The sequence below is a fragment of the Passer domesticus genome, chromosome Z (assembly GCF_036417665.1).
Source record: "Passer domesticus isolate bPasDom1 chromosome Z, bPasDom1.hap1, whole genome shotgun sequence".
Classification (NCBI taxonomy): Eukaryota; Metazoa; Chordata; class Aves; order Passeriformes; family Passeridae; genus Passer; species Passer domesticus.
Genome location: NC_087512.1, coordinates 44976250 through 45000814, shown reverse-complemented (window position 1 = coordinate 45000814; position 24565 = coordinate 44976250). Strand labels below are relative to the sequence as shown.

Sequence of the window (24565 nt, the reverse complement as noted above, 5' to 3'; positions counted from 1 at the left end):
TGCTCTTCCCTTGTCTCCCAAGACAGTCAGCTCATTGTGGAAGGTTATCAGGTCAGTAAAGATGACTTGGTGAATCCATGCTAACCACTCACAACCCTCTTTATATTCAAACTAGTAATTTGGCCTCAAGAATATTATTAAAACTCTGTTGTTCTTTTCTGGTTTTTAGTAGTACTGCAATAAGGATGAAGAAAAAGAACTGTGCATTGTATTTTCCTGTCACAAATTTTGTACTCAGTAACAATTGCTAAAACTTTTTGATTTTATAACAGAAACGTAATCTAGGAAGGGCTCAAATCAAAGTAAGAGATGTCACTAGCACTGTCCAGTCCCTCCTATCCAATAAGATAGAGCAGTTACCATCACATCATGTGAACTGAGATTTCTGCATGCACTTTCAAGTGTTTAATCCTTGATCTGGCAGGACTTTTCATATGCTCATGCTGAACTTTTCTTGGAGTTTGGGATTTTTAGTCATGTGTCTCATGTTTATTTTAAAGAAGTCTGGAAAATGAGCAGCAAAACTCCAGCTCTTTGCCTCTGTGTGTGGAAAGTGTTTTGCTACCAAGAACAAGCATGGATTTTAAGCTATCTTGGGCACAGAGCAATCCTTTGTGACCTTTTAGCCAAATTTTTAAGCTATGTATTAATGTCTTCCTCTTTTCTCCCAAAGTGACATGTTGCCTAAAAAAAGTTCAGTGTACAAGCATGAAGCTCCTTGCCTATGCCTCAACTGCTGCTGAGAAAAATTCCAACTATTTTTCTCAAAAGCATTCACATGCATCTGGACTACTAAAAAGCTGAGCTTGAGCCTTGTTTGCTTTGCTTTTATTTACACAGTACAAAATACTATTTTTGTGGGGTTTTTTTCTTCCTTTGGGCATCCATATGAGGCCTATATTAAACCCATGCACAATCTTAAGCCAGTGTGGTCTTTTTAAGTAGTAGAAATTCAGCACTTTTCTCCATGAAGCTGTAAAATTGAGTAAGACTGGGTGCAAGCCAGCATGCTGAAGACCCAAAATTTTGTTTCTATCTCAGCCACCATTAGAAGTTTCCCCTTGAGTCTACAGCTTTACTGTGTCTAGGCTTCTTGGCACCAGAGTGGCTTAGCACAGTGGGGCTGTAGCTCACAAGGGAACTCCATGCACCTTTATAAATTTATACACTCTATTTTGCTGGAGATTCCAGGGTCACCTTGTCTGATAGAAGTAATCACAGAACTATAAAACTAAATACCCTATTACTGCACAGAGATGAGGTGCAAGAGTATCAGGTGTATTGTTCTCAGTACTTTTCAGAATGATAATAGACAAGGTCATAGTCACATGTCTAGAAAAAACTCCTCCGAAAGAAACATGCAGTAGGGGTGTTCACTAGGACTTTGCTTCGTATAAGACAGAGTCAGAAATGGTCCAATGATACTGTAACAAAGCCTGAAACTTCCCATTTCGACTCCAGCAATTATCTGTTTCTGATTTGCATTCTGGCTTAGACTAGCAAACTGTCCCTGGGTGTCGCAGTCAGTCCTTTCCACTTGCCTTCCTGCTCACTCATAATCATTAATGCAAACATGGATACGTCTTAACAGCCACAACATAAACTCAAAGCAAGCATAGAGCAGTGCAGACATCCAAATATTATTATCTGAAAAAGTGGGATAATTTCTGAAAACTGGTTTCATCCTGAGCTGAAAGGGGAGCTTAAAGCTCAGCATTATCTGCAAGGGTTTACCCAGATCCCTTCCAATACATGCATCTGCATTCTGAAAAAAAAAAAAAAAAAGCCCCAGCCCAAGAGACCTCATCCGCATGAGGTTAAAAAATGAGAGGAATAGAGTATGCATATTGGACCTCAAGAGAGGGCAAGAGTCCTGCCTGAGTAGGTCCTGGTGGTATGTGAAGCTACCACACTGTTAACCCTTGCAGCTTGATACTAAGTTTTCAGAGCAGAATAAGATGAGGTCAGGACACTATGATCAGGCAGTGGTAGGTAATTCTGAGACACCAGGCTAATTTAATGTGCCTTGCCTTATTATAAAGGTCATGATATTAAGACTCAGGCATGATATTCAGTTCTACTGGGAGGCTTATGCTCAGCTGGTTGCTGTTCTGCTTCATCAAATTTATTTCTGCTCCTGTACAATCGATTATTGTAACTGCAAGCTACATGACTGAAGATAGGTTTCACTACAGCCAGGAGCTCCTCTGACAGCTGTGTGATCAGACCAACTACTGAGCTGTGTAGGCACAAGAGCTCTGGTATAAATTGGTGCTACGTATATAGCCAGCACTGGCTTATCTTCCCAAATATTTAACCCAAGTAAAGCCCACATTCGTAGATTTACAGGATCCAGGCATATTTTCCCACCCTTAAACCACTAACCCTTATTTTATGGCTCTTGGCAGTTCTCAGAAATGTAAAACTGTCCTTGTGAGACTTTGCATAGCCATGAGGTTTAATCATCTGGACCTGCTATACACTGGACTTTTGTGTAGCAGCAGTTCATGGAAAAGACTTCTACCAGGAAGCCAGGTCTTAATGCCTGCTTTCCAGCTTTGGCCCAAGCTTGGCATCTGTTGACTCTGCCCCACACTGAATGGCGCAATTAAATTTCAAAGCCCTTGAAAGTATTATATATCCTGATCTGGGAATAGAGTTTGGCTTGCTGGACAACCTGCACCCCTTTCACCATGAAAGAACCAGTGGCAGAAAAACCCTAGATGTGGAGGAGGCCATGTTGAGAGGAACTGGGAAGGATAATTCTCTGGAGTGAGGTAAAACAGAGAAAAAGCCTGTTCTACCAGAACCTCAATGTAATTTTAAACAGCGCTTGAGATAATACATTTTGCTATTTTTGAAGGAATGTGAGCCAAGTACCACCTGCACATGGACTGAACCCAGAACCTCTGGCCCTGAAATTATGTGTTTCTAAGGACTAATCAATGCCTCCACCTACCTCACAGTATATCACTGATGTTCACACATGTTTGCTTCAAAAAGTAACAGATGAGGCCCATCAAAATCAGAATGGAAGCCAAGATGTTCCCACACTTGGTGGTCCTGCAGAAAAGAGGCATGGGGCTCTTTCCAACTATCTTACTTCCAGTGTCTTTATTTCTAAGAAAATCAAGTGTTACACCAGAGTAGTTGTGAAGCAACCACCGCAAGGAGAAAGTATGCTGTCTGCAGAAGAGGAAGTGGGTCATATGATTAATGCAGGTCTGTACAGAGTCTCTGCCCCAAAAGGTTACTACTGTAGCAGACCATGTAGGAGATGGTCTAATTCTTTATCCTAGCTCTTCATGAAGTGCAAAATCAGCAAAAAGAACCAAAACAAATGCTGTTCACAGTAGGTCTGAATGAAGTATGGTTTTCATACCTCTTGGTACAAACTGTAAGATGAAAGGAAAGCTACGGGTTGCTGTTCATATGAAAAAGTGCTTCGAAACAAGGATAAAAACATTTCCTGTCTCTGGTGTGGGAAATATTCAGTAAGACCAGGCCACCATGCTGCTCCCTTCCAACTGGACCATGTTCTTATGCACAACTTTGAGACTGATACCATATTCCCCTATGCCCCATACCTACTAAGTGAATTGCCAGAGCTGGGAACAAAATTTTTCCTTGCAGATGAGCTCATTTAATGATGGAGAGCTCCCTTCATGTATGTAAGTCAGGGTTTCTGCATGACAGCAGACAGTTTTCACCACATAACTTCCATGTTTCTTTACATATAGGATATGTTGGAAAAATAATTTGCTTTGTAGATCTTTATCTTATGTCACCCGCAGAACAGTTGTGCTGTTCTATCATAGTGTACTTTCACCTCTATAAAGTTCTTACGAGCTTCTGTTTGTGATGTCCTTTCCGATAGAGCAGCTGGAGGATAATCTCTGCTGTCATACCAGAGCTCTCTGATGTGTCAAAGGCCTCACACTGAGTGACAAATTGGTTGACCACCTTCCAATATTCTTCGTATCTGCTTGCTACTACTTCAAGAGATGTTGTGTAGACCCTTTAGATACTGCAAACTACTTTTCCTTCTTTGAACCTAAGAATTATCACTAATATTGTCACACTGAAATAGTGTTATTAATTGCTATTTGTTTAAATTGTCTCCCTATCAGATGCCTTAGGAAATCAGTTAACCATATTTGGATGAGGCTACATACATGCCACAAGTAATTAGATTGTCTGTTCACCGCAGGAGCAAGAACTATCAGGAATTAGAGACAACTCAGAGTCATAGGTGCCAGCCTATGTCTTGAGGACAGGATACATTGCTCTGGATGACTTGGAATTTAAAATTCTACTTACGTCAAATGCATGTGGCTCTCAAACATGATTAATGAGTGCAGCAGGTTTAATCCCAATGCCACTGCTACAACTGCTTGCAAAGCAGTGCCCAAAAGTGTTGGACTTCCCTGCTAACAGTCAAGAAGCTAAGACAGGCTAATTTGGTTCGTAAGCATGTTTAGTTCAGACTTTCAGTGATTATGCAAGCACGCACCTGATATAAGTGGTAGCTCGTAAATTTCCAACAGGGTATGCAATGCAAAGAATTGAAACTCAATGTTTGGAAAATCAGAGGTTGTTTCCAGTCTAGCCTTACCAAATTCTTGAAGTCATCCAACACTTCCAGTTTTAAAGGAACTCTTTTCTCTCTGAAATTCAATCCTTGGAAAAAATGGCCCCAAGTCAGTCTGAAGGTCACTACAGTCTTTCTGATGACAAAAAGCTTTGTTCTCTTCCAGCTCAATTCTGTCCCAGAAAGTAGGGGCTGTGCAGAACCTCAAACCATGGGCTCTGGCCTTTTCCCCAGGCAATGAACAGTTGGCACTCAAAGCAGAAGCTTGGAGAACTTCAGAATGGCAGCAAGTGAATTGTTCCACTGAATTCAAATAATTCCATGGAGGGAGAAGCTGAAACCTGTTAACCTTATTTCTTCTCATGCAACTGACCAAACTTATCACATCAAGTAGGTATTTTAGACCCATTCAACATTGGACATAATCAAGTTTTTAAAACACAGTCTTCCTTTAAGAGTGTGAGGGCAGGTGAGTTTTGTTGTGGACAAAGGTAACTTGTCCCTGAGCCCAACTGAAATATTGTTCCTTTTCCACCTGAGTGCATTTTTCTCATTGCAGTCTTTTACACTGCTGTCCTCAGGAATTTTCAGTGATTAATTTCTGGTTGCAGTAGTCACTTTGCAGGGGCTTCTTGAAAACAAAATGAGCAAGTTTTGGAGTGGAGCAAGTCTCTATTCTACTAGAGCATTTTGATGCCTTTTTGTTTCTTTCCTCCCACACAGTCATTTTTTTTTAAGTTTTCCTCATCTCTGGGAGAACTGACCTAGCCTGTACGCCAGCTGGCATTTCCTCATCACCAGAAATAGCCTGAAACACCAAACTTGGAGCTTCTCAACACCTCCTTCTCAGAACACTTAAGAAATTGATTTAACAGGTCATTTTTTCACCCCTGTACTTTAGACTCAGACCTAGAGTCCCTAGTGCTTATCCAAATTATTTTTTACCTTTAATCTGGAGCATGGCACAGTGATGTGGAGAAGAGGAAGAAAACCAGAAAGCAATAGACCCTGAAAAACAGATGGAGGTTGCAAATCAGACTGGGACAGATATGCAAGCTCTGGCAGTGATCTGGGTAAGCTGCATTGCATTTACAGCTCTAAATCACTTCATTTTCACATGTCTGATGGGCTTAGATCCACTGGGAGTGTGTCAGATACAGTGAGCAAGCTTAAGGCTATAGTATTCTTCTCCTTTGTGATATGCTTTTGTCTGAAACCCTTTTCTCCATTGCATTTGAGAATTGTACATCCAGGAGTGTAGGTAGGTGTGATTTTAGCACCAAAAAATCTGAGCCTTCACTTAAACTGTGTAATTTTGGGAATCAGCCATGAAGATTCAGAATTGGCAAATAGTTTTTAGTGACCAACATACTTCTGCTATGCAGAGATGAATGGAAGAAAAGGTTTGCCTGGATAGCCCTGAGGAAGGGACAATTGTACCCAGTCTGTCAGTTTCTGGTTTCTCTCTTACAGGAGCTTTAAGCTTCTTATCTTTTAGTTCAGTTTCAGGAAAAAATTCACTTTTGAACTCAAAGGTGCCTCAATCTTTCTAGAAAATCACTAGAGAACAGGCTAGCTGCATCTGTCTCCAGATGTGTTGAGTACATGCTACTTCATACATTATTAAGTTCTTTCTTGTCACCAGTGAGTTAAAAGGTCACTTTCCAGTGCCTAATATTTTGCAAAGAATACCCTGCCCATGTAACAAAGGGAACAGACCCAGGGCAGTTTCTGAGGATGCAGCTCAATGTGTTGTAACAGTGAAGGATGCAAGGCCCAGATCCTCATCACAAGGAGTTTAAATCTAGTTTGAAAGGTGTGCAGGAATAATGACAAAGATGACACAGACAAGAGTTTTATATATTGCGATAGGTTTCTGTTAGCTGAGGGCTGGCTGGTAAAAGGAACCATTTCCAAGGGATGAGCACTCAAAAAGTGAGTTCCAGGCTCATACTGAAACTGAATAGCTGTCTTTCTTATATTAGGTGATACTTGAAGTCAAATATGAGATGCATCCTAAGCAGCATTTTCTTTGCATATGGCAGTGCATACATGCATACAGTAAGCCATGCTGTGTCACTCTGATGTCCTCTGATGATCCTGTGAGTATTTGCCATACATTGAGTACAATTTTCAGTAAATCCATGTTAGCCATTTTCCGTGTTAAGAAATAACTATCTTCATGTATAAAAAAATCCATTCCAGCTCCTGCCATAATTCAATTTATGGGTGTTAACATGGGTGAAATGAACAAAACACTACGCCCATGGTCTTTCTTTTCTGATGGTTCTGTACATTCCTGCTCAGAAAAATTACTAGGCCAAGACAAGCTTCAGGTGAGCTAATGCACTCTTTTTTGGCTTATGCTTTTTGGTTTGTTCACTTTCTTTTCTTTGTTTACTTAACTCATGTTCTGATAGCATCAGCCTGACCTTCCATCTCCTCTTGTGAAACAGAAAGCACACTTAATGTAGGTCAGTCAGTTGCAGACTACACAGATTTCAGAAAAAGGCCAGTGGTGGCAGCAGGTACAGCTTGACAGGCTGTAGGAAGCCCTGGTGGAGCTGAACCTTAGCTTTGCAGTACTGAAATGCAGAACTGGCAGCACTCACTCTTCTACATGTTCTTGGCAAGCAAGTTTCTTTGTTAATGCAGCATTAGTAGCTTACCATCCTCACAAAGGCATTTTGAAGAGTTATTCCTGATCCACTGGTATCACCTTCTGTTTTGTCTGTTGAAACATAGTTGATATATTAAGGTATCACTTCTGTTTAGAAAAGAGTGAAGAGTTTTTCAGATACCATGCACAGCCATCCTGATGTGTTGATGGAAAGGAATCCAAACCCTGCTCTACTCTGCTGAAAGGAATGCAACAGAATGACAGCTTTCTCTGCCAAGCTCTACACTCTGAGTGGCTTAAGCTAGGTACAGCCTTAATCTTTTCCCTTTCCATGGCTCAATGTAACCATCATGATTTAAGACCTAAGCAGAAAGTAGCCAGCCAATTACTTGCCCATTGTGTAACTTACTGCAAATCCTGCCCTTTCGTCAAGAAGGTTTCAGGGCAATTTGTTATTAAAGTGTCACTTCACTGCATGTAGCTGTTCTGGGAAGACATTTACATTCTCAATCAAACTTGGAAGAATAAGCCTATTTGAGTTAAAGAGCAACTATGCTTGGAGTCACCTGAATAGCATACACTGAGTGAGGAGTATAGAAACATTAGTTAATCCCAAAATTTTACCTTCCTTCTGCTTCTCCTCCTCAAACCATTTGGACAGAAATTAATATCAAAATTATGACATCAGAGCTAGCTCAAACAAAAGAATGCTAAACACCCCCACTGAACTGACGTAAGGAGGGCTGAGCAGCCCTCATGTATCTGAAAGCTGGGCTCAGATGTCACTGCTGATTTTGGGCAATACTGGAACAATTTGACCCAAACTAAAGAGGTATTTCTTCAGGATGGATTCTTCATCTATGCCCTAAAAATCAGCTTGGTAAAAGACACACAGCACTTGTGTAACAACATGCAGTACAAGATTACTGAACCTTAACTAGGTGTGAAAAATTGAAGGAAGCAGCACTTCCAGGACTTCAGGGGAGCAAGTAGCACACCTCTGCTGCTCTCAGATCTTGTCCTTGATCTCTGATTATACAAAGCCAGATGAAACTTGTCTGGCTCCTTAATAAATATGCATAAATCAAAGTAATGCAGAAAACTTTCTGTGTGCCAGGAGCCCTAGCCAGATTGCTCATGGATGATGAGATGGAGCAATTTTTTTCAGTCCAATGGAGAACTCAAGAGAGGCTTTTTTTCACAAATAATTAAAGTATCATCTAACTAGAAACTGTCAGAAACCAGAGTGTAAGCGGCCAACATGATGATTTTCCTTATTCATCTTTTAGTGTGTCATTCTGTTTGTTGGACGAAATAGAAACGAGTGAATTTAGTATAGGCCTCATAAAATATTTTCATTGACATAAAAACATTTTCTCTCCTTGGGGAAGCCAGTGTTATAGCTTTGCAGGACGTCTCCTGCTCAGCTCTGAAGCTTTTACAGACAACAGCCCTCATTAATTTAGACAAGTGGGTTTGTTTAATGTTAGCTATGCAGTATGATGAATGGCTTAGTGCTGCTCTGCCAGTGATATCTGAGCAGGAGTCCTCCTTTGTCAGCACATCACAGAAGTGGCTGAATTTAAACATTCCAAAAACTACACCAAGAAAATTCTCTGGTCAGAGCAATTAGTTTTCATAATGCAAAAACTGTGCTTTCTAAAATTTAGTGCAACACATTGTTAAATTTGTGTTTTTTTAAAAGTTGTCACTGTATAGGATCAATTCTTTAGCAATTGCACAGCCAGCCAGTTTAGGTAGCTTTGTATCTTATGCTAAGAGATTTGTAGGAGATGTTCTCTATTTCTGGGTACAGGCCATGTCTCTGCAGTCAACTGAATTTCCTGCATTAGTCCCCCTAACTCTTTACCCTCTTCTCACACTGCCAGACCCCTAACAAATGTTACCCCCTTGGTTCTTTGAAGAACCTACACAGGTGCCACAGAACACAGGGGAGCCTCAGGTCAGCTTGTTTATAAGTACTACTATCACATTATCTTTTCTAAAATCCCAGGAAGGCAAGGAAGGAACCAGCAAGGAAGCAGTTCATGGGAAAAAGAAAGGTTCTCACTCCGTGCAACTCTTCTAGAAACCTACAGCTAGTTCAGTGTAATGCACAACTCTTACTAACTACTTCAGAAGTAAGATGCTTTTCTCTTTTATGTATTAACTTCTACTGTGAAGTCCTTTGGCATGTCTCACTTTTCAGAAGAAAGATCCCCTTGCTCTTCATTGAACAAGCTAGATATGCCCCAGCAAGGTGCCTGGTTATGTAGGAAGTAATATTTCTGCATTTTATTCAGGTGAATTATTTTCTTGTGACTGCACTCTATGACATTACTGCTGCTGTAAGTCTAACATTGAAGCCCTACAGGATGGGCAACAAACCCAAGAAGAATAATAATTATTGGTCTGCCAGTACTCTGGTTCTCCACAAAAGTCCGGGGATTCAGCTCATATGGGCACACAACCTTTCTCCAGTATGTTTTCCAGTGTATTTCACCATCTTTATACTTTCAGCCTTGCCTCTACTGCACCCATGGGAATCTCTAAGTACTTAAGTACAACTAACCCATTCAGGAGTCAGGTTTTAGACAGAAAAACTCTTGAATAGTTTTGGTTGACTGAATTTGAGAAATTAATTACAACTCTTTTCCATATAAAATGTTAGCATTAGGATACTACACTGGCATGAACAACAGGCATTTTGTACACTGATTGTAAGAAGAAAACAGAGCTCAGATAATGACACAGAACAGCCCTATATTGCCAACAAGCCTCCAGCAAGTCCCTCTGGTAGCTGAAGCCCTAGAATCATGAAAAGTCGTCTTTCAATAAACTACTTGGTATCTACTTGATTTAATCAAGGTCATTCTATATATCAAAGTTTTATCACAATATGTGTCTGCATCAAGTATTCCAAAGCTATCACATATACTTATGAAGACATGGTTTTAAATAGAAGTATAGATGTTTTTATTCTACCAGTTTACAGCTGGTTATAGTGCTGGCATATTCACATATTTTTCAATTAAATGTCAAAATAGTTTTTACTATAACAATAATTATAAAGCTATTACTGTATCAGCTGCAACAAATGTTCAAGAAGATATTCACTGAATACTCTCCTATTGTAGTCACTGAAGATGGCACTGCATACTTGAAATTATGTTTTCCAAGTGAATTATTAGAACTTATAGAACTGAAGCATTGTCCAGTAGCACAAAACACTTTGACCAGCACAGGGGGTGTTACTCAGTTACAGTTGACAGTAAAGGAAATGCTGCTTGGAGCTAAGCCTTGTAAGTCCTTGCCTAAGTTTTGGTGGGACTGGGACCAGATGCTACTTTTCTTTGGATAGAAAGGATGATATTGGATGAAGAATGACAGACATCCTCCCTCCTTTCAAGCTGCAGCACTCCCTGACAACTCCCCAAAGACTGTGCTGTGCCACAGGGCTGAATGACATGGAGGTTCAGGAGAATTTCTGGTTCAGGTCCTGTGATAATGGCACAGCCAGAGGCTCCTCCTGGCCAGTGCTTTGTGAGACAGCTTCCTCATGTGAAGGCTAGCATGCAGCCCCTCCTGGGAAAGCTTCTCCCCTTCTTGATGAATGTGCATGCACACTCAAATTCACCCATGCATGCCTGCGGTCACACACGTGGAGATCGTGTGTTCACTGCTGCTACACTGCAGCCAAAGACCTGGGTGTCTAGGAGGATTTTAACTTAGCCACCTCTTAAACACCTGTTCTTTTTCTTGTTTACTCTTAGCTTCTGGATAATGAGAGTAAGTCCCCATGTCATCCAACTAGATGCCTTTTCATTTAGATTTCAGATTTGCCTGCTTCTGATTTTTTACTCCCAGTGCACACAATCCTATTGTGTAAATAATTCAACGCTTCCTAGAAAAACTGGGACGTAAGGATATGAAGAGCTGGTAATCTGAAAGTCTGAAAAATTTCAGAAGTTCAAAGAAAAAAAAGTATTGACAATATCTTCTATTCCTGAGCTGGACAACATGCTAAAGGAATCAGTTCTTATTTTGTGGTTCCATAGACAGGAGTCTATGGAGTGACTGCTAGTACAGTCACTGTCAGCTATGGGGTTAAGTATGCAGTAATACTGTATACTTCAGTATTCAGGCTTTGTATTGCCAAATTGAGTTTCAGGAAACAAAAGATAAGCATCTAAAATGCAGTGAGAGCAATAAATTAAAAAAATAAATGCCCAGAGCAGTTGTGGTATCCACTATTTGTTTTTTTTAATCATTGCAACTCGAAAGTCTCTAAGAGAACATCAGTATATCTAGCAGTATGCTTCATGGAAAGCAGGAAACCTTGCATTTCATAATGTTGATATGCAAAAAACCTATTAAAAAAAAATTAAAAGGTAACTTATTCTGAGTTCTTACATTCTGCCCCTTAAAGCAGCCTCCAGGAAGCATTTAGAGGACAATTTTTGAAAAAAATACCAACTCAATACAAGTAACTTCATGTTTACCCAGTACCTGACTGGTTTCCTTTATTATTATTTCCTTGGCTGGTTTTCCTGTTATTAGCAATTGACCTTACCATCTTTCTCATTAATAATATCAAGTCAGTTATTTCCTACTTTAGACTATCATAAGGTTGCCTCCAGTCACAAAAAGTATATTTTCTACTCAAGCAGGTTTTCAAAAAAGCACAGAATGCAAGACATAGTGTATGGGCTACAAGTCAAGAGCAAATTTTGCTCCTAAATCTGCAATTGGTTTGCTATGATGTTTTGGACAAGTTGCGCCTTTCCCTGCATATCTATTTTCCTTTAATCACTATGTTCAATTAAATTACTCTCAAGGTGGGAAATGCTTCTTCCAAGGCCAGGGCATTTGAGTAAGATTTTTTTAATTAGAATCATAATTAGATGTGAAACCCCAGCATAGCAAAGAAGTTTTCAGTCTCTCATTTTGTAATTAGGGTTATGGAGTTGCTCATCTAAATAAATGGCAAAGACCTGACCACCATTATACAGTTAATATCAAGGTTTTCCTGCTGTTAGGAGGACTATGTTGGGTTTTTCTTGTCAGTTGGAAGAACACACACCACTCCAAATCAAGAAGTGGGAAATTTGTTTTGACAAGACTGAGCTTGCTCAGAAACTTCTTTTTCCCACAAAGATCAAAAGCATGGATTCAGCTTGTAAATACAGTGGGCAAAATACCCTGGCATCAGATTCTTGAAGTCAACAAACAAGGAAACACAGTGTTCATGCACTGTCAGTAGCAGCAGAGTTGCTTTGGATGTGTTTTTAGAAAGTATTTTCAACAGATAATCTGATGATTTGTAAGCAATTCTTCCTACAATAACCTTTAAACAAGTTCTTAGATTGTTTAGATAAGATTGATCAGCCAAATCCAGGAACTCTTCCATTTTCCTATGTCATCCTTTCAACTCCCCTAGTTGCATTACTCAGGGTATCCTTTTTTTTTTTTAAATCTCTTCTACTGTATCCCAGTCCCTGAGAAACTGTGCATGCTCAAGGCCAGTTCAGAGAGAAAAATTGCCCAGTGGAATTTTATAAGCTCAAGAGCTAGAATAGTGGACTGAGACCCTGTCCAGGCAGAAAGGATTCCCTTTTGGTGGTCTTTCAGTGCTCCTTTCTCCGTGATTCTTAACAAATTATTACCCAAAACTAGAATGCTTCATTTTTCCCAGATCCTACAAGCCAGTTTGTGTTCATAAGAGAAGGAGTACTCCCAGCAAGCCAAAATAACCCCCAGAAAAAACAGAGTGAAGAGTTGCTAGTGCATTTTCCATGTATCTTGCAATTCTGACCTTTTAACACTTTGCTCAGGAACATGGTAAATAAATCCATGGGATGTGTCATTTGTAATGCTCCCGGCAAGAAGAAATGCAAACTACTGCTCTCAGAGGTCATTTCCTTCCTCTCCAGTTCAGACATTTTTCACTATCCCCACTACTAAATGGAAAATTGAGTTAGTTATTGTATAGGCATTTGGTTTAAACACTGCCTTCCTGGAGGTGTTAAAATCCATTAGACAGTGTAAAGTATTGTAGACCAGCCTTAGGGGGTTGAGGGTCAATTTATCTCCTCTCTGCCACTGAAGGAAGCAGGGTAGTGAAGAAAAACGTGAGTGACAGCTTGTTTTGCTTTACTCCCACTTAGCCAATCAGCATGTACCAGGCTTGGCAGAAAAGGGACAGCTCTGAAGAATCGGTGCCCATCAGGAAAAGACAGGATACAGAGGGACATTCATTAGCTGCTACCCAGATAGGGACCCAGCTTTGCTCACTGCATCCAAGACATAACCCAGTGACACCGGGTTAACCTGGCACACAGCAAATCTGCGGACATGCAGCCCCAGAAGACAGCAAAATCATCCTCCAGCTCCACCAACATGCTATTGTGACCTGAGTGTCCAAGCCAGAAAAACATGCAGAAATGGATGTGTTTCATGGATGAGCAGCTTTGGACCTCCAACAAGTGAGGTTTGGACTACCGCTATTATGCCAAATGGCAACCTGTGTGGTGGTGGGGTTTGGCCTTCAGCTCACACAGCATCCAGTTTTTGAGGAAAAGCAAGAGTAAAGGTGCCTGTAAGTAGCTCTGGCAGGCAGTCTGGTCCTCACAGGTGAGCAACCAAGACACCAAAGCAGTAACTGAGCCACTTCAACCCTAACCCAAGTACAGCTTACAAACAAGAATACATCAATGTAAATAAAGTGTGTAAAGTGGAGGACACCAGCTCAGAAAACTGAACAAGACTGGTTTTCCCCTAGCCCTGACATAATTCCCCTTGTGAATTCCCCAAGCTGTTGGCGTTAAACAAAGCATCTCCAGCTGGTCCAGGGAGGGGATTGTCCCACTCTGCTCTGCACTGGGGTGGCCTCACCATGAGTCCTAGGGGCAGTTTTGGGTTATACAATGTAAAAAGGACATTAAGCTCTTAGAGAGCTTCCAAAGGAGGGCAACAAAGGTGGTGAAGGGCCCAAAGAGGAAGCTGTATGAGGAGAGCTGAGGTCACTTGTTCTGTTCAGCCTGGAGGAGGTTGAGGGGAGACCACATTTCAGTCTACAATTTCCTTTTGAGGGGAAGAGCAGGGGCAGGCACTGGTCTCTTCTCTAGGACAGAACCCATGGAAAGGCCTGAGGTTGTGTCTGGGGAGGTTTAGGTTGGGTATTATAAAAGGGCTCTTCCCCTTATGCTTAAAGTTTTAGCTTTCATATTTTTCAGATTCTGTACTGCCTAAGTGTGTGACTCTGAACTTCATGTAAGGTGTTATCAAGTTCTCTTCACATTTTAGTTAGACAAAACAATCCTTTTCCAGCCTGAGAAACAAGGACACTGTTGCAGCTTCAGGCCCAAAAAGTATAAACAACAGCAAATTGAGGAGAGCAGTCTGGGAGAATAGAATTTCATAAACTGAAGCTGTAATTGGACAATTAACCCCAATATGTAAATGAACCAAAACTTTAAAAAGTGTGAAAATTCCTGACCAGTCATCCATCTGGGCTCCATCTCGGGTCCATCCTGGTTGCAGGTCTGGTTGGGCTACTGCCCAAGGTGTATAATTTAAAAGCCTTTTAATAAATACTTACTTGATTCCTTTAACACTGTCTAGCCTCTGTTCCAGGTAGTCTCTCTCGGCATCACCCCCAGAGGGTGGTTGGGCACTGGAACAGGCTCCACAGGAAGTGCTCACAACACCCACCTGACAGCAGAGTTCAAGCAGCATTTGAACAATATTCTCATATGGAAGGACTCTTGGAGGTGATCCTGTGCAGAGGCAGGACTTGGACTTCTAACTCAGCTTATTCTGTGATTTTGTGAGTCTGTGGGTCTGTGATCCTGATTCTCTTCTCCTTTCCTCCTGCTAGAGGCATTAGTTTGCATTTGTAAGCTGGAAAGTCCTTTTTCCACTGCAGAGTGAAATACTGCTCCTCTTAGTAGACTAGTACTCCACAATTCTGCCTCAAGTTTTCACATTCCTATGAGTGTACTCCTTGCTCCTGTTTGTGAGTTTGTAGCAGAAATGTTAGCATTCAAAAGTTTACAAAGAGGAGCCATGAGGCTCAGGGCCTGTAATTGCCTCAAACCAATGTGTAAGCCAGCTTGTCCTCCATACCCTATTCAGAATTTTAACTCACCTTTACAACACAGATAGCTCAGCACTTATGCCTTTGCCCTTAGTCAGGCATGAGAAAACTACAGCCTTCCCATGCACAGGTGTAATGGAAGCCCAACTGTGCACACGTACCAAACTGAGCCTGAGGTACAGGAAGGCTTTGCTGTTTCTGGCAAGTAATGCTAACACAGGCATAGAAAATAGCAACTTTTGTAATCCTCATACTTTTTTTCAAGAAAAGGAAAGTGTACAGCTGTCTTTCATCGGAATAAAAGTCCTTTTATTTGAGTTCTTTTCTTCACATCTTGTCTTTAACTACTTATTTGTGGTCTGCCTTGCAGCTCTTCAGGTTGCCTTGCCAGTGTATGAACTAGTAGAGACCAGCTCTATGCATAGTGACTATACTGGATACAGAGCAGAGCAAACTGGACATAAATGCATATAAGTAGAACTGACAGAGAAACAGGAATTTACAGAGTCAATAGATGATGCTGACTCAAATCTCAACCCTAGTATTCAGACAAGACTGAGCCTATTTCTTTGTATGTCCATGTATGTTTTCAAGTGAAATATCCCAGACAATTAGCATCTCAGTTTTCCAGTCCTGGCTATTCACATAAAGACCACTACTCTACTTCTTATGCTCAGTTCCCTGGATTGCAGAAAAATAGGGTTATTCAAGTTTTAAATCTGGCTTAATAACTGATTAGCATGGAGATGCGCCTTTTAGTGTACTAATAAGAAGTTCATAACAGCTTTTGTTCCTTCTTAATATTGGTTAGCTGTGGCAATTTTAGTCTTTTTAATTAGTCAAACATACCCTAAACAGACATAAAATTACTTGACCGATACACAGGATTTTCCTACAAACATTCTTTCCCTGGATTTTCACACTATTCCTTGAAATTTTGTACTCTTTTTTCCCAGCATGTGCCATCTCCTAGCTGCCCTGCTTGGTGAGTTCTACTTTGTAGGACCTCCAAAACTCTTCATCATTAAGGCCCTGATTTTTTTTATTTTTTTTTTTTTAAATTTTATTTGTTTTTGGTTTTTTTTGGTGGGACTTTTGTAGGTACTGTTCTACCATTTTCAGGTATCCTCAAGAATTAAATCACTGATGTAATTAGAAAAACTGGGCAGTGTAAGCTGTCCTTTTCCTCTGACTACACTGTCAATGCTCATGTGGGGACCTATCATACTCTGACATATCCACATGGGTACCCGCCAAGAAGCCAAGCAGTTCTACTTCAGTGAAGATATCAAGGAACATAGCTCCAGACGATGCCAATATTTTTAAGGCGTTGACTGAATGAATTGAATTATGTTTTTGTTACAGTGGTGTTTTGAAATTAGCAATACCTTGCAAAAGGAATCAGGAGTTCTCCACCATACATGTCTCTCATGCCCCGGTATGTACTTCAGACACCAATGCAGTGGTTTCCAGGCGAGCTGTGAATATAAAATAGTGGCAATCAGGCCATCACTCTAAAAGTGCAGTTTCTGACATGGTCTTGTTACACCAAAAGCTAGAGGATGGTGTATATAAAGAAATTTTAGCACTCTTCATCTGAGATTTAAAGGCTTCCCAAATACAGATGCCATGCCAGGATCAGGCTCATTTCATCACCAGAGTTTGTAGAAACACACTGTGGAAAGTGGCTATTTTCTTTAGCTTCCTCACATGGAAGAGCCTAAATTTCTATGACTGCTTATAGAAGATATTAATTTTTTGTGTTTCTTATTAACTTTTCACTGAACAATTTACCCCTGCTCTGTGTCATTAGTTCCTGGGACAGAGCAGCCAAGAATATTGCTGTTTCATATAGTTCTTTTTTCTTTACAGTACAGAATTGAGAAGCTGTTTGAAGGGATCCAGTAGGATCTGAATTAAGTAGCCATCTCTGAGAAAGAGGGTCAGTAGTCCACTCCTCACCCAGAAGCTGTATGAATTCACACACACACACCCACATACCCACACACACACACACACACAGAAGATTTCTTAGCATTAGGTACCTATAAGATTACCTGGTGCCTTCCTACAGACCTTTTTGCAGAGCAGAAATTGTAGACAGGACTATAAATTGCATGCAGTTCAAACCTGCTGTTTTTCACTAGTTAATGTCACTGGTTTACTTAAATGTTTGTTATACAGACCTCTACATGTCAGCAGGAAATGCGTGCTCAAAGGCACTGACACCTCTGCTTGTAACACTGTTCAGGTACTGCTGTGATTACTGCAAAACAGATAATTTGCACTCATAGGACACATGGCTCAGTACTTCCATATTCAAATTACTGATAGAATAAGATCATATTTGTCCGCTTCATATATCATTAATATTCCTGGTGCCTTACAAAAAAAAAAAAAAAAAAAAAAAAAAAAAAAAAAAAAAAAAAAAAACACAGAAAAAGCCTGTAAAAGCATTAGGTAACTCTTACCCCTTGCCAGCATATCTTAGCATTGATTTTACTCAACACATTGTAAATTTCCTAATTCTATTAACAGAATGTGTGAGCAGAGATGATGATAAAGCTAGAATTTACAAGAAAAGATATGGCCTTTTTGATATACCTTCTCTAATGTTCTCAGGCTTGGGCTCAGGCGTTGCCCAGTTCTACTGCGATAGGTACAAAACTTGCCATTATTTTGATTAAGCAAGGTATTAGTGCAAGAAAGTAGGTACAAAGTATTAATACTGCACTGGTACTATTGGAGATCTACCAGACATTTAATAGTGAAGGAACTGAGTTAATAGCAGTCAGGCTTTTAGATTCTGGAAAAAGTAACACAAGACAAAATTGCACAGGAAAATGCAAGCAGACTGTATGTTCTTGGTGCACTCATACCAAAGTTACACCGTCCATATGTGAGAAACTCCATCACTGCGCTTCAGTACGCTATTTTTGGTATTTGAAAGCTAACTTCATATCAGATGCCACAGCTGAGTAAAAGCCTCCTTCCCACAAGCTCTTTCAGGTTGCATATTTGGGCCAATGATTTTTTTGTGCAAGTTTTCACATAGGCATGAAGGGCAGATACTGACAGACTAAATTTACCCTTGCCAAGCAAACTGGATCACAGCTCATCCTGGGGCTTGCTAGAATAATGAACTTCATAGAGTTCAGTCATCCAAAATGCTGAATTCCTTCAAGGAGGGCTCATCTTCCTGAACTCCATTAACCCTGGTTCTTAGGCAGAGCTTTTCACCCTCTTGGTAAGAAAGGCGGATCTGTGAATCAAGGATTTCCACGGCTTAAGGTTGTCCCCAGTCCTTCAGGATCTTTATGCTCTACACAAGATTGTATCCATCTCTGTAGGCACTACCCTGAGGAACGAGCTCCACATGGAAGTTAGCTGACAGAACTAAAGAGGGAGGGAGGGAGGGAGGGAGGGAGGGAGGGAGGGAGGGAGGGAGGGAGGGAGGAAGGAAGGAAGGAAGGAAGGAAGGAAGGAAGGAAGGAAGGAAGGAAGGAAGGAAGGAAGGAAGGAAGGAAGGAAGGAAGGAAGGAAGGAAGGAAGGAAGGAAGGAAGGAAGGAAGGAAGGAAGGAAGGAAGGAAGGAAGGAAGGAAGGAAGGAAGGAAGGAAGGAAGGAAGGAAGGAAGGAAGGAAGGAAGGAAGGAAGGAAGGAAGGAAGGAAGGAAGGAAGGAAGGAAGGAAGGAAGGAAGGAAGGATTTGTAAGAGGTAGATCCATGATATATTTTTAAGTAGATTAATCAGTAAGACCTACCAGGCAGTGACACACTGGCACTACACCACCATTTGCTCACTATAGTGATTTCATAGCTTAGAAATGAACAAAGGAACCAGAAAAAATGACTTGCCTCTGCCCTCTTTCTGCTTTATTTTAACTATTGTCTGTGAGGTTAACACAGTGCTGCACTCTGCTTTTTCTGTCACAGGAAGTAGAACTAACCTGCACACGTTTGACAGCATCAGGTTGTTCCCTTTCATGTCAGTGTCAGAAGGACTCCTTACTGCAGAATAGGGAGGGTGCCTGGTAAAGACCATCAGAACAATCACACTGTTTCTGGATATCTGTGTCAATGACATCACCAGAAAAAAGTACTTAGTGCAGGCCAGAGGATGTTATTATAATGTTGTTGTAGCTTGCTGTTATTATAATGTTGTTGTTGTTGTTGTTGTTGTTGCATTGCCTTAAGGTAATGTGAGTTCCCAAAATATGTAGTGAGGATTTATGTCTATCTTCTCAAGTATTGGTTAATTTAACAGCATATTCCTCTGCCCACAAAACCGGAGCTCTAAAATACTGCAGTGGTCTCCATGGAAATAGACAGTATCAGCCCTGTCTACTGGTAGTAATATTTTTAGTAATGAAGGAATTAACATTTTATTTTTGTACAGGCACTTTGGAATAAAACCATCTTATCTTTCAATTCCTTCCAGTCTCTTGCACATGAAAATAGGTATAGCAGCTGTCCACAATCTCTTTGCTCTCTTCTCCCTAACTTCCTTTCCCCAAAAGAAAAAATTATTTTGGAGTTTTCTTGGTTGGTTGGTTGGTTTGCTTTGGTTTGGGTTTTTTTTTTTTTTTTTTTTTTTTTTTTTTTTTTTTTTTTATGTGTAAGGGCTGGCAGTTGCAGCAAGGTCTTCCTGATGAAAATTTCAAAAAGAAGGTTTTTTTTCTATTTTCTATTGCTGATACAAGCCAGGTTGACACTGGCCTTCTTAGCCACCTGAGCTCACTGCTGGCTCATGTTGAGCCACTGCCAGCTAAACAGCCACCCCCAGGTCATTTTTCCCCAGGTAGCTTTCAGCCACTCTTTCTCCAGCCTGTATCACTGTTGTGACCAGAGTGTAGGACCTGGCATTTAGTCATGTTGAACTTCCTACTATTGGCCTTGGCCCTTCAGTCCAGCCTGTCCAGATTCCTCTGCAGAGCCTTCCTGTCCTCCAGCAGATCAGCGCTGCCACCCAACTCGGTATCGTCTGCCAGTTTACAGAGGGATATTTGTCTGAGCAAGTCATTTATCTATTGCAGCCAATTACAGTTTTATTCTGCCCTTGACAGTAGAACCAAGTCATCAGAGCACTGACACTATTGAGTTTCCTCTTAAATTGTCTTTTTTGTGGGTTTGGTTTGGTTTGGTTTCATTTTGTTTTTCCAAACAGCTCAGATATGTGCTATGGTGGGGGTGGGGGGTTGAGCGGGGGAGGAAAAACAACTTTTTCTAAACTTTTGTGTTGTAGGCTGCCTTTGAGAAAAAAGATAATGGTACATCTGAGTCTGACAGCCCTTGAGGAGCCAAGTGGCAGGAAAGGGTATTTCATTAAGTATTAAATTCTATTTTCTTCTGAGGAAATTACACACAGTCTGTGGTAAGGAGCAAAATTAGTTTGCTCAATTTTCATACAGAAATGCTGGATGCTGCTTTTCTCCATCCACTGTAAGGCATTCCATTTCTCTCCATGATCTTCCTCGTTGTCCTTAGTGCCATCGCTTCTGGCTTAAGAAGGAATTCAATAAAATGGTGGGAGGTGAGGGTGCAAAATAGAGAAAACTGCTGAAGTGTTTTGTTTCTGGGTTTGAAATCTCTCTGTTTTTTGCATTTGGGAATGTGACAGTCTCAGAACTGCAGAGATGCTGCAATTTTCTCAGAAGAAAAATATATTTCAGACTAAGCTTCCCTGTATAACATTGTGTTTGCCCCCAAGTCAAAGACAAAAACCTAATAAATTGTCCTCTCTTTTGGTACAAAGGTATATGAACTAAGGCAAGTGTGCATGAAACCCTGGCCCTTTAGTTGCCATTTTCAGAAGCACCTGCACTGAGAGTGGTGAAAACTGTCAGCTACAGTACCAAGAGCAAAAGTCTGTGTAAGAGGGGGTACTTTTTGATAACAGCATGAAGGGAGAGACCAATGTCACATCAAGCAGGTGACAGCTTTTCTCCCACTGTATCTCAGCTTCTGGTTTCATGGCTTCAGACCTCCTCAAACACAGAAAGTGTCTTCTTTCCTCACAGTCCATGAACTTTTCATCCCTGAATATGTGTAGCTGGTTTTAAAGATTAGGTTTTAAACAGGTTCAAAGAGTCCTGTGTCAGTGATTGTAACTCAATCAAAACACATTTCCTTATGGCCAGAACCTGGTCCTGATTGGCTTGGACACCATGCACAATGCTGAGCAGTTGCAGAGGTCTATTACTCGGTTTACATAAGAGCCTTCCTTTGAATCCAACATTAAAATCATGTTCTGTCCTCTTTGAGCACAGCTGTATGTTGAGATCTGCAAGCATCTCAGTGGCTTTGACACCTCCAGTTGCTATGTATCTGCTTTTGGCAATTAGTGGTGCATCAGCTGCAGTTACAGAGTGACATTTTGCTGGTACCCATAGAGATGGCTCTCTTCCAGTCTCTTGGTGAAGACTGGATCCAGGTCTTTACCCCCACACAGCTCAGAAGAAGGAGACATATAGGACGCTTGATCTCAGACAACTGAAGATTTAGCTTAATTATTCTGAGCTCACCAGAAGTCCACTGTAATCCCCATCGAGAGACAAGGAGTCAAACTGACATTGAAGGCCTTGGCAGAGCAAGCTTAGGCAGAGCTGAAGCGGAGCCTATTTCTGAATTGCTACAGCTCACAGCATCATCTCTTTTTTTTTTTTTTTTGGCAGATGCCAGTAGTGAATGCTCATAAGACAAAAAGTGCTACCAGGCCTTCTTCTCAAGTAATATTGAATCAAAATACCAAGTACCAATTTTGCATATTTGGCTGTCTGATATAGAGAGAGATGGCACACACTTGGGAACATCAAGTCCTAAATGTCTCAGAGAAAACAAGTGAGCTGGACACAAGGCAGATTTGACACAGGACGTTTGCCAGCTGTTTTATTAGCTCACCACTCATAATAGTATGTTTATCTCACCACTGCCAGTTCCTGAAATCTAGACTTCTCACAAAGGGAAAAAGCACTAGTTGCAGTCTCCATTTTGCTGGAGTACAAGATAAGTATTCTTTTACCCTGCAAGACAGAAAGGCTTGTCTGTGGCCACAATTAAGGAGATCGGCTTTATATTCATGACAACCTTTATCCCCTGGTGTGTCCTTACTAGTGTTTTGGAAACAGATCTAGTTCTTAATTGGAGCCTCAGGAATTTAAAATTTCATTGCTGTCAGTGGAGCCAAGCAGCTGTCTTTCTCAAGGAAGAAAAAGGACCAAAGAAAATTGTCATAGCTTTATCACAGATACACTAAGTAGCCACAGTTCTGCAGATGCCTTCTCTGAAAAGCAGCAATATGAAATGAGGTGGTAGCTGACCTTGAATAGGTCTCAAATAGCCAAGGGATTTGAAGCTGGATGAAATGTCTTACGAGAAATCAAAGACATCAACAGAATGGCATTTGGCTTAACTTTAGACAATGAAGTTTAGGCTCAACCAATCTGCCTGGGACCAGGAAAATTATGTCCTGCTTTCTCCCCCATAACCTACATAAGCCAAAAAAAAAATCTCCTTCCTTGTCTAAAGTCCCAGTTCCATTGATGTTGGCCCTAATAAATGTTCACTCTTTCACGTGGAGAATCATGGTGTTTTCCTACAGCAATCTCTTGAAGTGGTATTTTTAGAGGAGCCTGAACTGCTCAAATTCTGTTCTTACTGCAGTCAGTCAGAATTTCACTGGTAGAACTTTTAGCAGTCAGGCAAACCAGATTTGATTACAGCTGTCATAGAGCGCAGTTAGGCTGGTGCTGTGAGGCTTTAAAATGCAATCTATGATACCATAAGAGAAAATAAAAGCAAGAGGGGAGGAAGGAAGTACCACACACAAGTTACAATCCAGCCATATGTCTCTTCTCCTACATGGAGATCATATCATGGGCAGCAGCAAAATAATCAAATTAATTTGTTATGGGTATGTCACCAGCAAGAACAGGGTCATGTGATACATTTAATAGTGGACACCCACCACTTCCTCTCTTTTCTTTTCTGTTCTAGAACCCTGCCATACCTAAGAACTCTTGTTACAAGGGTTATTTTCAAACTACGGTTTCTGACTGTTTTATGGCCCCTGGAAGACAGTGAGAGTCACATCTGGCAGCACTGGGTAATAGGAAAGGGAAAAGCAAGACGTTTTGCTAGTTATATCAGATCTTTTCTATTATTTTTTCCTCTCCTCAGTGTTACAATCTGAGTACTGAAATCAGCAGTCATCTCTTCATTGTCCCCACCCAGACAAAAGGAATCTGCTCTGGCTCTGGATAAGCTTTGGATCTGTGAGCAGGAGCCATGCCATGGCAGTAGTGGGTCTCTGCTGAGAACTCTTTACTGCAGTTCCATTTATGAGCCTGATGTTCCAATTAAGACAGCCCTGTTTTCAGTCCTGAGCATCACAGTGTCTGTATCCCAAGTTTAGATTTAAACTGAACAAAAGCAAGAGTGGAAGAGGGAGGGAAAATACACATAAACACCTGCTATTGACTCTGTTGGTAGAAGTAAGTCTCAGTCCTGCTGGCATTTAAACTTGTGCCTGCTTCTTTCACAGTTTCAGCCTTGAAAATCTTTGAGTCCACTGGAGCTAAAAATCAGTTCTTACCAAGTGCTACATCTTGTCAATCATGAAAAAACAGAAAGGCCTTAGAGAGGGGCAAAGAACACAAACATGGTCTGGCAGAGCGACACATCTATTTTTCTAATGCTTAGCTAAGCCCTAGTCACTCAGAAAGTTTTGACACCTCACCATAGCTGAAGTGCAGACTACTGGTAATGCATGTGAAAATATGCTTACCTTAACTTATTGCTCCTCTCAGCTAGCATGGGTGTACTCCAGGCAGATATGGAAAACAAATCTCTTTTCAAACAGAGCTGTTTAAACAAACTGTAGTGCAGTTTCTCTGCACTAGACTTGCACTTTATTTCAATCCTTTAGATGCCTATACATGGATATTAAGCATGGAACAAAGGCTTCCTTGTAAAATGCCATATTGCCTACTGAAGCAGACAACAAACATTTCAGACCATGGAAAAATATGACTCAGTGTTTTATTTATTTTAATGGATAACTTTTTGTGTATGTGTTGTATTAGTTGATTTAAAGCAAAGCATAACTGAAACAGTGCAAGATCCACCTATTAGAAGAACTCAGCAATATCCTCCAAGACTTGATGGGCTATTTAGTTTCCATGCACCTACAATAATCTTTTAGTTCTTCCCCTTCTCCAACACACAGAACCACTGTGCACAAAAGGAGGTATGAAATGA

The 24565-nt window shown here is 40.8% G+C and overlaps 1 long non-coding RNA gene across 3 annotated transcripts in view; it reads right to left on the bottom strand.

Moving 5' to 3' along the window:
- LOC135290615 (uncharacterized) overlaps window positions 1-24565 on the bottom strand; it is a 54302-nt gene that overhangs the window by 10714 nt on the left and 19023 nt on the right. For all 3 annotated transcript variants that reach the window (XR_010353368.1, XR_010353369.1, XR_010353367.1), the window contains exon 4: window positions 16698-16787. This is a non-coding gene — a long non-coding RNA (uncharacterized LOC135290615). The remainder of the gene's footprint in view (window positions 1-16697; window positions 16788-24565) is intronic.